At 46.2% G+C, this 14,815-nt stretch overlaps 1 protein-coding gene across 1 annotated transcript in view; it reads right to left on the bottom strand.

The window, feature by feature from the left end:
* CSMD1 (CUB and Sushi multiple domains 1) overlaps positions 1 to 14,815 on the bottom strand; it is a 3,308,788-nt gene that overhangs the window by 940,440 nt on the left and 2,353,533 nt on the right. The window lies entirely within an intron of this gene.

The raw sequence follows: 14,815 nt of genomic DNA, 5'->3' as shown, positions 1-14,815 counted from the left end.
CTCCGTTTGTCCTATGCGCACTAAGCGTTTCGCTAGGTCTGCCACCATTGGTACGATACAGTCGAAATTTCTTTTGTCCTTTACTCTGATTTGCTCTTTGTCATCCTATTCTGTTATGGCATTTGTGGATTCAGGCGCTGCCCTGAATTTGATGGACTTGGAGTTTGCTAGGCGCTGTGGTTTTTTCTTGGAGCCCTTGCAGTATCCTATTCCATTGAGAGGAATTGATGCTACGCCTTTGGCCAAGAATAAGCCTCATTACTGGACCCAATTGACCATGTGCATGGCTCTTGCACATCAGGAGGATATTCGCTTTTTGGTGTTGCACAATCTGCATGATGTGGTCGTTTTGGGGTTGCCATGGCTACAGGTCCATAATCCAGTATTGGATTGGAAATCAATGTCTGTGTCCAGCTGGGGTTGTCAGGGGGTACATGGTGATGTTCCATTTTTGTCTATTTCGTCATCCACCCCTTCTGAAGTCCCGGAGTTTTCGTCGGATTACCGGGATGTATTTGATGAGCCCAAATCCAGTGCCCTACCTCCTCATAGGGATTGCGATTGTGCTATCAATTTGATTCCTGGTAGTAAGTTTCCTAAGGGCCGACTGTTCAATTTATCTGTGCCAGAGCACGCCGCTATGCGGAGTTATGTAAAGGAATCCTTGGAGAAGGGTCATATTCGCCCGTCGTCGTCACCATTGGGAGCAGGGTTCTTTTTTGTGGCCAAGAAGGATGGTTCTTTGAGACCTTGTATTGATTACAGCCTTCTTAATAAGATCACGGTCAAATTTCAGTATCCTTTGCCGCTGCTGTCTGATTTGTTTGCTCGGATTTAAGGTACCGTCACACTTAGCGACGCTGCAGCGATACCGACAACGATCCGGATCGCTGCAGCGTCGTTGTTTGGTCGCTGGAGAGCTGTCACACAGACAGCTCTCCAGCGACCAACGATGCTGGTAACCAGGGTAAACATCGGGTAACTAAGCGCAGGGCCGCGCTTAGTAACCCGATGTTTACCCTGGTTACATCCTAAAAGTAAAAAAAAACAAAACTACATACTTACCTACAGCCGTCTGTCCTCCAGCGCTGTGCTCTGCACTCCTCCTGTACTGGTTGTGAGCACAGCAGCCGGAAAGCAGAGCGGTGACGTCACCGCTCTGCTTTCCGGCCGACCGACGCTCACAGCCAGAGCAGGAGGAGTGCAGAGCACAGCGCTGGAGGACAGACGGCTGTAGGTAAGTATGTAGTGTTTGTTTTTTTTTACTTTTAGGATGGTAACCAGGGTAAACATCGGGTTACTAAGCGCGGCCCTGCGCTTAGTTACCCGATGTTTACCCTGGTTACCAGTGAAGACATCGCTGAATCGGTGTCACACACGCCGATTCAGTGATGTCTGCGGGGAGTCCAGCGACCAAATAAAGTTCTGGACTTTCTTCCCCGACCAGCGACAGCACAGCAGGGGCCTGATCGCTGCTGCCTGTCACACTGGACGATATCGCTAGCAAGGACGCTGCAACGTCACGGATCGCTAGCGATATCGTCTAGTGTGACGGTACCTTAAGGGGGCTTGTTGGTTCACCAAGATAGATCTTCGGGGTGCGTATAATCTTGTGCGTATTAAACAGGGCGATGAATGGAAAACAGCATTTAATACGCCCGAGGGCCATTTTGAGTACCTGGTTATGCCATTCGGGCTTTCCAATGCTCCATCAGTATTTCAGTCCTTTATGCATGACATCTTCCGAGAGTACCTGGATAAATTCCTGATTGTATGTTTGGATGATATTTTGGTCTTTTCGGATGATTGGGAGTCTCACGTGAAGCAGGTCAGAATGGTGTTCCAGGTCCTTCGTGCGAATTCTTTGTTTGTGAAGGGGTCAAATGTATCTTTGGAGTTCAGAAGGTTTCATTTTTGGGTTTCATTTTTTCCCCTTCTACTATCGAGAAGGACCCTGTTAAAGTCCAGGCCATTTATGATTGGACTCAGCCGACATCTGTGAAGAGTCTGCAAAAGTTCCTGGGCTTTGCTAATTTTTATCGTCGCTTCATCAGTAATTTTTCTAGTGTTGCTAAACCGTTGACTGATTTGACCAAGAAGGGTGCTGATGTGGTCAATTGGTCTTCTGCGGCTGTGGAAGCATTTCAGGAGTTAAAGTGTCGTTTTTCTTCTGCCCCTGTGTTGTGCCAGCCAGATGTTTCTCTTCCGTTTCAGGTCGAGGTTGATGCTTTTGAGATTGGAGCAGGGGCTGTTTTGTCGCAAAGAAGTTCTGATGGCTCGGTGATGAAACCATGTGCCTTCTTTTCTAGAAAGTTTTCGCCTGCTGAGCGCAATTATGATGTTGGCAATCGAGAGTTGTTGGCCATGAAGTGGGCATTCGAGGAGTGGCATAATTGGCTTGAAGGAGCCAAGCATCGCGTGGTGGTCTTGACGGATCACAAGAATTTGACTTATCTCGAGTCTGCCAAATGGTTGAATCCTAGACATGCTCGTTGGTCGCTATTTTTCTCCCGCTTTGATTTTGTGGTTTCGTACCTTCCAGGCTCTAAGAATGTGAAGGCTGATGCCCTGTCAAGGAGTTTTGTGCCCGACTCTCCGGGTGTTCCTGAGCCCACGGGTATTCTCAAAGAGGGGGTAATTTTGTCTGCCATCTCCCCTGATTTGCGGCGGGTACAGCAAAAATTTCAGGCTGATAGACCTGACCGTTGCCCAGCGGAGAAACTGTTTGTCCCTGATAAATGGACTAGTAGAGTTATCTCTGAGGTTCATTGTTCGGTGTTGGCTGGTCATCCTGGAATCTTTGGTACCAGAGATTTGGTGGCTAGATCCTTTTGGTGGCCGTCTTTGTCGCGGGATGTTCGTTCTTTTGTGCAGTCCTGTGGGACTTGTGCTCGGGCTAAGCCCTGCTGTTCTCATGCCAGTGGGTTGCTTTTGCCCTTGCCGGTCCCGAAGAGGCCCTGGATGCATATCTCTATGGATTTTATTTCGGATCTCCCCGTCTCTCAAAACATGTCGGTCATTTGGGTGGTTTGTGATCGCTTCTCTAAGATGGTCCATTTGGTACCCTTGTCTAAATTGCCTTCCTCCTCTGATTTGGTGCCATTGTTTTTCCAGCATGTGGTTCGTTTACATGGCATTCCGGAGAACATCGTTTCGGACAGAGGTTCCCAGTTTGTTTCGAGGTTTTGGCGAGCCTTTTGTGCTAGGATGGGCATTGATTTGTCTTTTTCCTCGGCTTTCCATCCTCAGACAAATGGCCAAACCGAACGAACTAATCAGACTTTGGAAACATATCTGAGATGCTTTGTTTCTGCTGATCAGGATGATTGGGTGTCCTTTTTGCCTTTGGCTGAGTTCGCCCTTAATAATCGGTCCAGCTCGGCTACTTTGGTTTCGCCATTTTTCTGCAATTCTGGTTTCCATCCTCGTTTCTCTTCAGGGCAGGTTGAGTCTTCGGACTGTCCTGGTGTAGATACTGTGGTGGATAGGTTGCAGCAGATTTGGACTCATGTGGTGGACAATTTAACATTGTCCCAGGAGAAGGCTCAACGTTTCGCTAACCGCCGGCGCTGTGTAGGTCCCCGACTTCGTGTTGGGGATTTGGTTTGGTTGTCATCTCGTTATGTTCCTATGAAGGTTTCCTCTCCTAAGTTTAAGCCTCGTTTCATTGGTCCATATAAGATTTCTGAGGTTCTCAATCCTGTGTCGTTTCGTTTGACCCTTCCAGCTTCTTTTGCCATCCATAATGTATTCCGATGTTCATGCTGCCGATCTGGTTCGTGCCTTTCATTTGGCTCGTCCTGGTCGGCCTGGCGGCTCTGGTGAGGGTTCGGTGACCCCTCCTCAAGGGGGGGGTACTGTTGTGAATTCTGTTGTCAAGCTCCCTCCTGTGGTCATGAATGGTACTTCGGCTGGTTCTGTCCATGGGCTTCCTCTGTTGGTTGTGAGTGGGGCTGCGGCTTCTGAGTTTCCTTCCACAGGTGACGAGGTTAATTCGTTAGCTGGCTGCTCTATTTAGCTCCACTTAGATCATTGCTCCATGCCACCTGTCAATGTTCCAGTATTGGTCTAGTTCACTCCTGGATCGTTCTTGTGACCTGTCTTCCCAGCAGAAGCTAAGTTCCTGCTTGTTTTTCTTTAGTTTGCTATTTTTCTGTCCAGCTTGCTATTTTGATTTTTGTCTTGCTTGCTGGAAGCTCTGGGACGCAGAGGGAGCGCCTCCGCACCGTGAGTCGGTGCGGAGGGTCTTTTGCGCCCTCTGCGTGGTCTTTTTGTAGTTTTTTGTGCTGACCTCAAAGTTACCTTTCCTATCCTCAGTCTGTTCAGTAAGTCGGGCCTCACTTTGCTAAATCTATTTCATCTCTGTGTTTGTATTTTCATCTTTACTCACAGTCATTATATGTGGGGGGCTGCCTTTTCCTTTGGGGAATTTCTCTGAGGCAAGGTAGGCTTATTTTTCTATCTTCAGGGCTAGCTAGTTCCTTAGGCTGTGTCGAGTTGCATAGGGAGCGTTAGGAGCAATCCACGGCTATTTCTAGTGTGTGTGATAGGATTAGGGATTGCGGTCAGCAGAGTTTCCACGTCTCAGAGCTCGTCCTATATTATTTGTAACTATCAGGTCATTCCGTGTGCTCTTAACCACCAGGTCCATTATTGTCCTTACCACCAGGTCATAACAGATATCGTTGTGTTTGACACGCAGCAGCGATCGGGATCCTGCTGTGACATCGTTGGTTGGAGCAGAAACGCCAGAACTTTATTTTGTCGCTGGATCTCCCACAGACATCGCTGAATCGGCGTTTGTGACGCCGCTTCAGCGATGTCTTCACTGGTAACCAGTGTAAACATCGGGTTACTAAGCGCAGGGCCGCGCTTAGTGACCCGATGGTTACCCTGGTTACCAGTGTAAATGTAAAAAAAAACACTACATACTTACATTCCGGTGTCTGTCCCCCGGCGCTCTGCTTCCTGCACTGACTGTGAGCGCCGGCTGGCCATAAAGTAGAGTGGTGACGTCACAGCTGTGCTTTATAGCCGGCCGACGCTGACAGTGCAGGAAGCAGAGCGCCAGGGGACAGACACCTGAATGTAAGTAGGTAGTGTTTGTTTTTTTTTACATTTACACTGGTAACCAGGGTAAACATCGGGTTACTAAGCGCGGCCCTGCGCTTAGTAACCCGATGTTTACCCTGGTTACCAGGCGACTTCGCATAGTTGGTCGCTGGAGAGCTACCTGTGTGACAGCTCTCCAGCGACCGCACAGCGACGCTGCAGCGATCGGCATCGTTGTCTAGATCTCTGCAGAGTCGCTAAATGTGATGTTACCTTAAGAGTTGAACAGTGTATAACCTTACCCAACCACACCCCATACTGGCAGCTTTCTGTGTACACTGTGCATTGTGAACAAGCTGCTACTCAGCAATGGGGGTGAGGATACACAAATTAGACTGATCTGCCCATGAGCTGTAGTCCAATGTGATCTTTTGCTGATAAAATGCTGATTGCCTAGTAAGTGACACAACATTGGGATCATAGTCTCGTCTCCTATATTATGATGCTCTCAAATTCAATAACAAGAACCTGCTGACAGATTCCTTTTTAAGGTTCTATGTTTTAAATGCATCTTTCATTCCATATAATTTTAAGCATCAAATCAACCTTACAATTTAGCCCAGCATTAAAAATACATAATTGTTTATACACTTTACCTCATTATATATATATATATATATATATATATATATATATATATATATATATACATATATAGAATTTTGTGTTTTCCATGAAAACTCATACTTTTATTAATCAAAAGAGTTGCCAAGTGAATTGAAAATTTAGTACAGACACTGACAAGGTTGGAAAAAAAGATTTTTATTTGAAATAATAATTTTCTCCTTCAAACTTTGCTTTTGTCAAAGAATGCTCCCTTTGCAGCAATTACAGCATTGCAGACCTTTGGCATTCTAGCAGTTAATTTGCTGAGGTAATCTGGAGAAATTTCAACCCATGCATCCAAAAGCCCCTCCCACAAGTTGGTTTGGCTTGATGGGCACTTTTTGTGTGCCATATGGTCAAGCTGCTCCCACAACAGCTCAATGGGGTTGAGATCTGGTGACTGAGCTGGCCACTCCATTACAGATAGAATATCAGCTGCCTGCTTCTTCCCTACATATTTCTTGCATAATTTGGAAGTGTGCTTTTGGTCATTGTCCTGTTGTAGGATGAAGTTGACTCTAATCAAGCGCTGTCCACAGGTTATGGCAAGGAATGATAGCCTTCCTTATTCAAAATCCCTTTTACCTTGTACAAATCTCCCACTTTACCAGCACCAAAGCAACCCCAGACCATCACATTAGCTACACCCTGCTCGACAGATGGCATCAGGCACTCTTCCAGCATCTTTTCAGTTGTTCTGCATCTCACAAATATTCTTCTGTGTGATTCCAACATCTCAAACTTGGATTCGTCTGTCCATAACACTTTATTCCTTTCTTCCTCTGTCCAATGTCTGTGTTCTTTTGCCCATATTAATCTTTTCCTTTTATTATCCAGTCTCAGATATGGCTTTTTCTTTGCCACTCTGCCCTGAAGGCCTGCATCCCGGAGTAGCCTCTTCACTGTAGATGTTGATACTGGCGTTTTGCGTGTACTATTTTATGAAGCTGCCAGTTGAGGACCTGTGAGGCGTCGATTTCTCAATCTACAGACTCTAATGCACTTGTCTTGTTGCTCAGTTGTGCAGCGGGGCCTCCCACTTCTCTTTCTACTCTGGTTAGAACCTGTTTGTGCTCTCCTCTGAAGGGAGTAGTACACGCCGTTGTAGGAAATCTTCAGTTTCTTGGCAATTTCCCGCATGGAATAACCTTAATTTCTAAGAACAAGAATAGACTATCGTGCTTCACATGAAGGTAATTTTTTTGGCCATTTTGAGAGTTTAATGGAACCAACAAATGTAATGCTCCGTATTTTCAACTAGCTCAAAGGAAGGTCAGGTTTATAGGTTCTCTAATCAACCAAACTGTTTTCAGTTGTGCTAACATACTTGCACAAGGGTTTTTAAGGGTATTCTAACCATCGATTAGACTTCTTACACAGTTAGTAAACACATAGTACCATAAGAACACTGGAGTGATGGTTTTGGAAATGGCCTCTATACACCTATGAAGATATTGCATTACAAACCAGACGTTTGCAGCTAGAATAGTCATTTACCATATTAACAATGTATAGAGTGTATTTCTGAATGATTTAATGTTAACTTTATTGGGAAAAACTGTGCTTTTCTTTCAAAATAAATATTCTAAGTGACCCTAAACTTTTGAACTGTAGTGTATACACTTTATGTAAACAGTGTAGAAAATAAGTATTTGCTACACTGACAATTTAGCAAGTTTTCCCACCAACAAAGAGTGGAGAGGTCTGTAATTTTAACTTCAACTTTGAATGGCAGAATCTTAAAAAAATCCATAAAAATAAAATTGTATTTCATACAATAGAAAAACAGAACTTAAAGGGAACCTGTCACCCCCAAAATCGAAGGTGATCTAAGCCCACCGGCATCAGGGGCTTATCTACAGCATTCTGTAATGCTGTAGATAAGCCCCCGATGTATCTTGAAAGATGAGAAAAAGAGGTTAGATTATACTCACCCAGGGGTGGTCCCGCTGCGGTCTGGTTCGATGGGTGTCGTGGTCCGGTCCAGCGCCTCCCATCTTCTTACGATGACATCCTCTTGTCTTCAAGCTGCGGCTCTGGTGCAGGCATACTTTGTCTGCCCTGTTGATGGCAGAGCAAAGTACTGCAGTTCACAGGCGCCGGGAAAGGTCAGAGAGGCCCGACGCCTGTGCGCTACAGTACTTTGCTCTTTTCTCAACAGGGCAAAGTACACCTGCACCTGAGCCGCAGCATGAAGACAAGAGGACGTCATCGTAAGAAGATGGGAGGCCCTGGACCGGACCGCGATGCCCATCAGATCAGACCGCTCACCCAGGGGAGTATAATCTAACCTCTTTTTCTCTTCTTTCAGGATACATCGGGGGCTTATCTACAGCATTACAGAATGCTATAGATTGTCCCTGATGCCGGTGGGCTTAGCTCACCTTCGATTTTGGGGGTGACAGGTTCCCTTTAATATTTAGTACAGCAACCTTTTTTCAATTACAGAGATCAGACGTTTCCTGCAGCTCTTGACAAAGTTTGAACACACTCCAGCAGGGATTTTGGCACACTCCTCCATACAGATCTCCTCCAGATGTTTCATGTTTTGGGGCTGTTGCTGGGCATCATTGAGTTTCAGCTCTCTCCAAATGTTTTTTATTGGGTTCAAGTCCTGAGACTGGCTAGGCAACCCAGGACCTTGAAATGCTTCTTATGGAGCAACTCCTTAGTTGCCATGTCTCTTTGTTTCTTGTGATTTTCATCCTGGAAGACCCAGCTGCGAACCATCTTCAATGTTCTTACTGAGGGAAGGAGGTTGTTGGGCAAACTCTCGAGATACATAACACCATCCATTCTCCCTTCAATATGGTACAGTCACTCTGTCCCTTTTGCTGAAAAACACACCCAAAGAATGATGTTTTCTCCACCATGCTTCACGCTTGGGAGGGTGTTCTTGAGGTTGTACTCATCCCTCTTCCTCCAAACCCTGCGATTGGAGTTGATACCAAAATGTTCTATTGTGGTCTCATCTGACCACGACCTTTTCCTATGCCTCATCTGGATCATCCAGATTGTCATTGGCGAACTTCAAATTGGCCTGTACATTTGCTGGCGTGAGCAGGGAGACCTTTTTGCCTTGCAGGATTTTAATCCATGATGGCATAGTGTGTTACTAATGGTATTGTTTTAGACTGTGGTCCCAGTGTTTGTCAGTTCATTTACCAGGTCCTCACTTGTAGTTCTGGGATGATTCCTGACCTTTCTCTGAATCATAGTTACCTCAGATAGATAGATAACATGGTAAAAGGAAAGCAGCACTCCAATAACTTCAAATAAACATGTGAATTTATTCAGACCAACATAGCGTGGCGACATTTCGGCTCACACTGAGCCTTTCTCAAACCTTATTCTCAAGTTATTGGAGTGCTGCCTTCCTTTTTCCCTATTATGGACTTGGGCAAGTATTGGATGAACTGCTAAGAAGGTCTGTGCAGATACAAGTATAATTGTGTGCTGTTTCAATTTACATTCTTAGATAGATAGTTAGAAAGATAGATAGAGATTTTGTTTATATTATTTTATATACCGTATATACTCGAGTGTAAGCCGAGATTTTCAGCCCAAATTTTTGGGCTGAAAGTGCCCCTCTCGGCTTATACTCGAGTCAAGGTGGGTGGCAGGGTCGGCGGGTGAGGGGGTGAGGGCGCTGAGGTATACTTACCTAATCCCAGCGATCCTCTCCCTCTGCCTGTCACAGCTGGTCTTCTGTGCTGCAGCGTCTTCCCCTCTTCAGCGGTCACGTGGGACCGCTCATTAGAAAAATGAACAGGCGGCTCTACCTCCCATAGGGGTGGAGCCGCGTATTCATTTCTCTAATCAGCGGTGCCGGTGACCGCTGATAGAGAAAGAGGCTGCGGCACCGAAGACCAGCTGTGACAGGCAGAGGGAGAGGATCACTGGGACTAGGTAAGTTTGTCATATGCACCTGTCCGCGTTCCAGCCCCGGGCGTCGCTCCATCTTCCCGGCGCCTCCATCTTCCCGGTGTCTGCGCTCTGACTGTGCAGGTCAGAGGGCGCGATGACGCATATAGTGTGCGCGGCGCCCTCTGCCTGATCAGTCAGAGCAGAGACGCCGGGAAGATGGAGGCGCCGGGACCGGACGCTGGGAGCTGCAAGCAAGAGAGGTGAGTATGTGTGTTTTTTTTTTATTGCAGCAGCAGCGGCACAGATTTATGTGGAGCATCTATGGGGCACAATGAACGGTGCAGAGCACTGTATATGGGGCACAGCTATGGGGCACAATGAACGGTGCAGAGCACTGTATATAGGGCACAGCTATGGGGCACAATGAACGGTGCAGAGCACTGTATATGGGGCACACCTATGGGGCACAATGAACGGTGCAGAGTGTTGTGAATTCTGTGGCTGAATTCACTCCTGTGGTCACAAGTGGTGCTGCAGCTTCTGAGCTTCCTCCCTCAGGTGTTCTGGTGAGCTCGTTGACTGCTTCATTACTTAACTCCGCCTGATGCTGCTATCCTTGCTCCTTGTCAATGTTTCAGTGTTGGATCTGAGCTTCTCCTGATTGTTCCTGTGACCTGCTGCTCTGTATAGCTAAGTGCTTTTTGCTTTTTGTTGCTTTTTTTCTGTCCAGCTTGTCTTTTGTTTTGCTGGAAGCTCTGAGACGCAAAGGGTGTACCGCCGTGCCGTTAGTTCGGCACGGTGGGTTTTTTTTGCCCCCTTTGCGTGGTTTTGCTTTAGGGTTTTTTGTAGACTGCAAAGTTCGCTTTACTGTCCTCGCTCTGTCCTAGAATATCGGGCCCCACTTTGCTGAATCTATTTCATCCCTACGTTTTGTCTTTTCATCTTACTCACAGTCATTATATGTGGGGGGCTGCCTTTTCCTTTGGGGAATTTCTCTGGGGCAAGTCAGGCCTATTTTTCTATCTTCAGGCTAGCTAGTTTCTTAGGCTGTGCCGAGTTGCCTAGGTAGTTGTTAGGCGCAATCCACAGCCGCTTTTAGTTGTGTTTAGGATAGGATCAGGTGAGCAGTCTACAGAGTTTCCACGTCTCAGAGCTCGTTCTTGTATTTTTGGGTATTTGTCAGATCACTGTGTGCACTCTGATCGCTAAGCTCACTGTGTTTCTGGATTGCCTTCATAACACCTGTCATTAGCAAACATAACAGTACAAGGAGCCTAACTAATGATTCTCAATAGAGGGAAAGAAAAAGTTCTGACATCATTTTTTTTTTTTTTTCTGCTCTGTGTTCACTTTTTTTTTTCCCCTAGACATTTGGGTGATTCTGGACACAGGTGTGGACATGGATATTCAGGGTCTGTGCTCTTCAATGGATAATCTCGTTATAAATGTACAAAAAATTCAAGATACTATTGATCAGAAATCTATGTTAGAACCAAGAATTCCTATTCCTGATTTGTTTTTTGGAGATAGAACTAAGTTTCTAAGTTTCAAAAATAATTGTAAGCTATTTCTGGCCTTGAAACCTCATTCTTCTGGTAATCCTATTCAACAGGTTTTGATTATTATTTCTTTTTTGCGCGGCGACCCTCAAGACTGGGCATTTTCTCTTGCGCCAGGAGACCCTGCATTGAGTAGTGTCGATGCGTTTTTCCTGGCGCTCGGATTGCTGTACGATGAGCCTAATTCAGTGGATCAGGCTGAGAAAAATTTGCTGGCTTTGTGCCAGGGTCAGGATGATATAGAAGTATATTGTCAGAAATTTAGGAAATGGTCAGTACTCACTCAGTGGAATGAATCTGCGCTGGCAGCTTTGTTCAGAAAGGGTCTCTCTGAGGCTCTTAAGGATGTCATGGTGGGATTTCCTATGCCTGCTTGTTTGAATGAGTCTTTGTCTTTGGCCATTCAGATCGGTCGACGCTTGCGCGAGCGTAAATCTGTGCACCATTTGGCGGTACTGCCTGAGGTTAAACCTGAGCCTATGCAGTGCGATAGGACTATGACTAGAGTTGAACGGCAGGAATACAGACGTCTGAATGGTCTGTGTTTCTACTGTGGTGATTCCACTCATGCTATTTCTGATTGTCCTAAGCGCACTAAGCGGTCCGCTAGGTCTGCCGTCATTGGTACTGTACAGTCCAAATTCCTTCTGTCCATTACCTTGATATGCTCTTTGTCGTCGTTTTCTGTCATGGCGTTTGTGGATTCGGGCGCTGCCCTGAATCTGATGGATTTGGATTATGCTAAACGTTGTGGGTTTTTCTTGGAGCCTTTGCGGTGTCCTATTCCATTGAGAGGAATTGATGCTACACCTTTGGCCAAGAATAAACCTCAATACTGGGCCCAGCTGACCATGTGCAAGGCTCCTGCACATCAGGAAGTTATTCGCTTTCTGGTGTTGCATAATCTGCATGATGTGGTCGTGTTGGGGTTGCCATGAATACAAACCCATAATCCAGTATTGGATTGGAATTCCATGTCGGTATCCAGCTGGGGTTGTCAGGGGGTACATGGTGATGTTCCATTTTTGTCGATTTCGTCATCCACCCCTTCTGAGGTCCCAGAGTTCTTGTCTGATTATCAGGATGTATTTGAAGAACCAAAGTCCGATGCTCTACCTCCGCATATTGATTGTGATTGTGCTATCAATTTGATTCCTGGTAGTAAATTCCCTAAAGGTCGATTATTTAATTTATCCGTGCCCGAACACGCCGCTATGCGCAGTTATGTGAAGGAATCCCTGGAGAAGGGACATATTCGCCCATCGTCATCACCACTGGGAGCAGGGTTCTTCTTTGTAGCCAAGAAGGATGGTTCGCTGAGACCGTGTATTGATTACCGCCTTCTTAATAAGATCACTGTTAAATTTCAGTATCCCTTGCCATTGTTATCTGACTTGTTTGCTCGGATTAAGGGGGCTAGTTGGTTCACTAAGATAGATCTTCGTGGTGCGTATAATCTGGTGAGAATCAGGCAAGGAGATGAATGGAAAACTGCATTCAATACGCCCGAGGGTCATTTTGAGTATCTAGTGATGCCGTTCGGACTTGCCAATGTTCCATCTGTGTTTCAGTCTTTTATGCATGACATCTTCCGTGAGTATCTGGATAAATTCCTGATTGTTTACTTGGATGACATTTTGATCTTCTCAGATGATTGGGAGTCTCATGTGAAGCAGGTCAGAATGGTTTTTCAGGTCCTGCGTGCTAACTCTTTGTTTGTGAAGGGATCAAAGTGTCTCTTCGGTGTGCAGAAAGTTTCATTTTTGGGGTTCATCTTTACCCCTTCTACTATCGAGATGGATCCAAGCCATCCAGGATTGGATTCAGCCGACATCTCTGAAAAGTCTGCAAAAGTTCCTGGGCTTTGCTAATTTTTATCGTCGCTTCATCTGTAATTTTTCTAGCATTGCCAAACCATTGACCGATTTGACCAAGAAGGGTGCTGATTTGGTTAATTGGTCTTCTGCTGCTGTGGAAGCTTTTCAGGAGTTGAAGCGTCGTTTTTGTTCTGCCCCTGTGTTGTGTCAGCCAGATGTTTCTCTTCCGTTCCAGGTCGAGGTTGATGCTTCTGAGATTGGAGCAGGGGCGGTTTTGTCACAGAGAGGTTCTGGTTGCTCAGTGATGAAACCATGTGCTTTCTTTTCCAGGAAGTTTTCGCCCGCTGAGCGTAATTATGATGTGGGCAATCGAGAGTTGCTGGCCATGAAGTGGGCATTCGAGGAGTGGCGTCATTGGCTTGAAGGAGCTAAGCATCACGTGGTGGTATTGACTGATCATAAGAACTTGACTTATCTCGAGTCTGCCAAGCGCTTGAATCCTAGACAGGCCCGTTGGTCGTTATTTTTTGCCCGCTTTGACTTTGTGATTTCGTACCTTCCGGGCTCTAAAAATGTGAAGGCGGATGCTCTGTCTAGGAGTTTTGTGCCCGACTCTCCGGGTTTATCTGAGCCAGCGGGTATCCTCAAGGAAGGAGTCATTGTGTCTGCCATCTCCCCTGATTTGCGGCGGGTGCTGCAAAAATTTCAGGCGAATAAACCTGATCGTTGTCCAGCAGAGAAACTGTTCGTCCCTGATAGGTGGACTAATAAACTTATCTCTGAACTTCATTGTTCGGTGTTGGCTGGTCATCCTGGAATCTTTGGTACCAGAGAGTTAGTGGCTAGATCCTTCTGGTGGCCATCTCTGTCACGGGATGTACGTACTTTTGTGCAGTCCTGTGGAATTTGTGCTAGGGCTAAGCCCTGCTGTTCTCGTGCCAGTGGGTTGCTTTTGCCCTTGTCGGTCCCAAAGAGGCCTTGGACACATATTTCGATGGATTTCATTTCTGACCTTCCCGTTTCTCAAGAGATGTCAGTCATTTGGGTGGTCTGTGATCGCTTTTCTAAAATGGTCCATCTGGTGCCCTTGGCTAAATTGCCTTCCTCCTCTGATTTGGTACCTTTGTTCTTTCAGCATGTGGTTCGGTTGCATGGCATTCCTGAGAATATTGTTTCTGACAGAGGTTCCCAGTTTGTTTCAAGGTTTTGGCGAGCCTTTTGTGGTAGGATGGGCATTGACCTATCCTTTTCCTCGGCTTTCCATCCTCAGACTAATGGCCAGACCGAACGAACCAATCAGACCTTGGAAACATATCTGAGATGTTTTGTTTCTGCAGACCAGGATGATTGGGTGTCCTTTTTGCCGTTGGCTGAGTTCGCCCTTAATAATCGGGCCAGCTCGGCTACCTTGGTTTCTCCATTTTTTTGCAATTCTGGGTTCCATCCTCGTTTCTCTTCTGGACAGGTTGAGTCTTCGGACTGTCCTGGTGTGGATTCTGTGGTGGATAGGTTGCAGCAGATCTGGACTCAGGTAGTGGACAATTTGATCTTGTCCCAGGAGAAAGCTCAACTTTTCGCTAATCGCAGACGCCGTGTGGGTCCCCGACTTCGTGTTGGGGATCTGGTTTGGTTATCTTCTCGTCATATTCCTATGAAGGTTTCCTCTCCTAAATTTAAACCTCGTTTTATTGGTCCGTATAGGATTTCTGAGGTTCTCAATCCTGTGTCTTTTCGTTTGACCCTCCCAGACTCCTTTTCCATACATAATGTATTCCATAGGTCGTTGTTGCGGAGATACGTGGCACCTATGGTTCCATCTGTTGAGCCTCCTGCCCCGGTTTTGGTGGAGGGGGA

The sequence above is a fragment of the Ranitomeya imitator genome, chromosome 5, assembly GCF_032444005.1.
Source record: "Ranitomeya imitator isolate aRanImi1 chromosome 5, aRanImi1.pri, whole genome shotgun sequence".
Lineage (NCBI taxonomy): Eukaryota > Metazoa > Chordata > Amphibia > Anura > Dendrobatidae > Ranitomeya > Ranitomeya imitator.
This window is presented reverse-complemented; position numbering and strand designations above follow the sequence as displayed.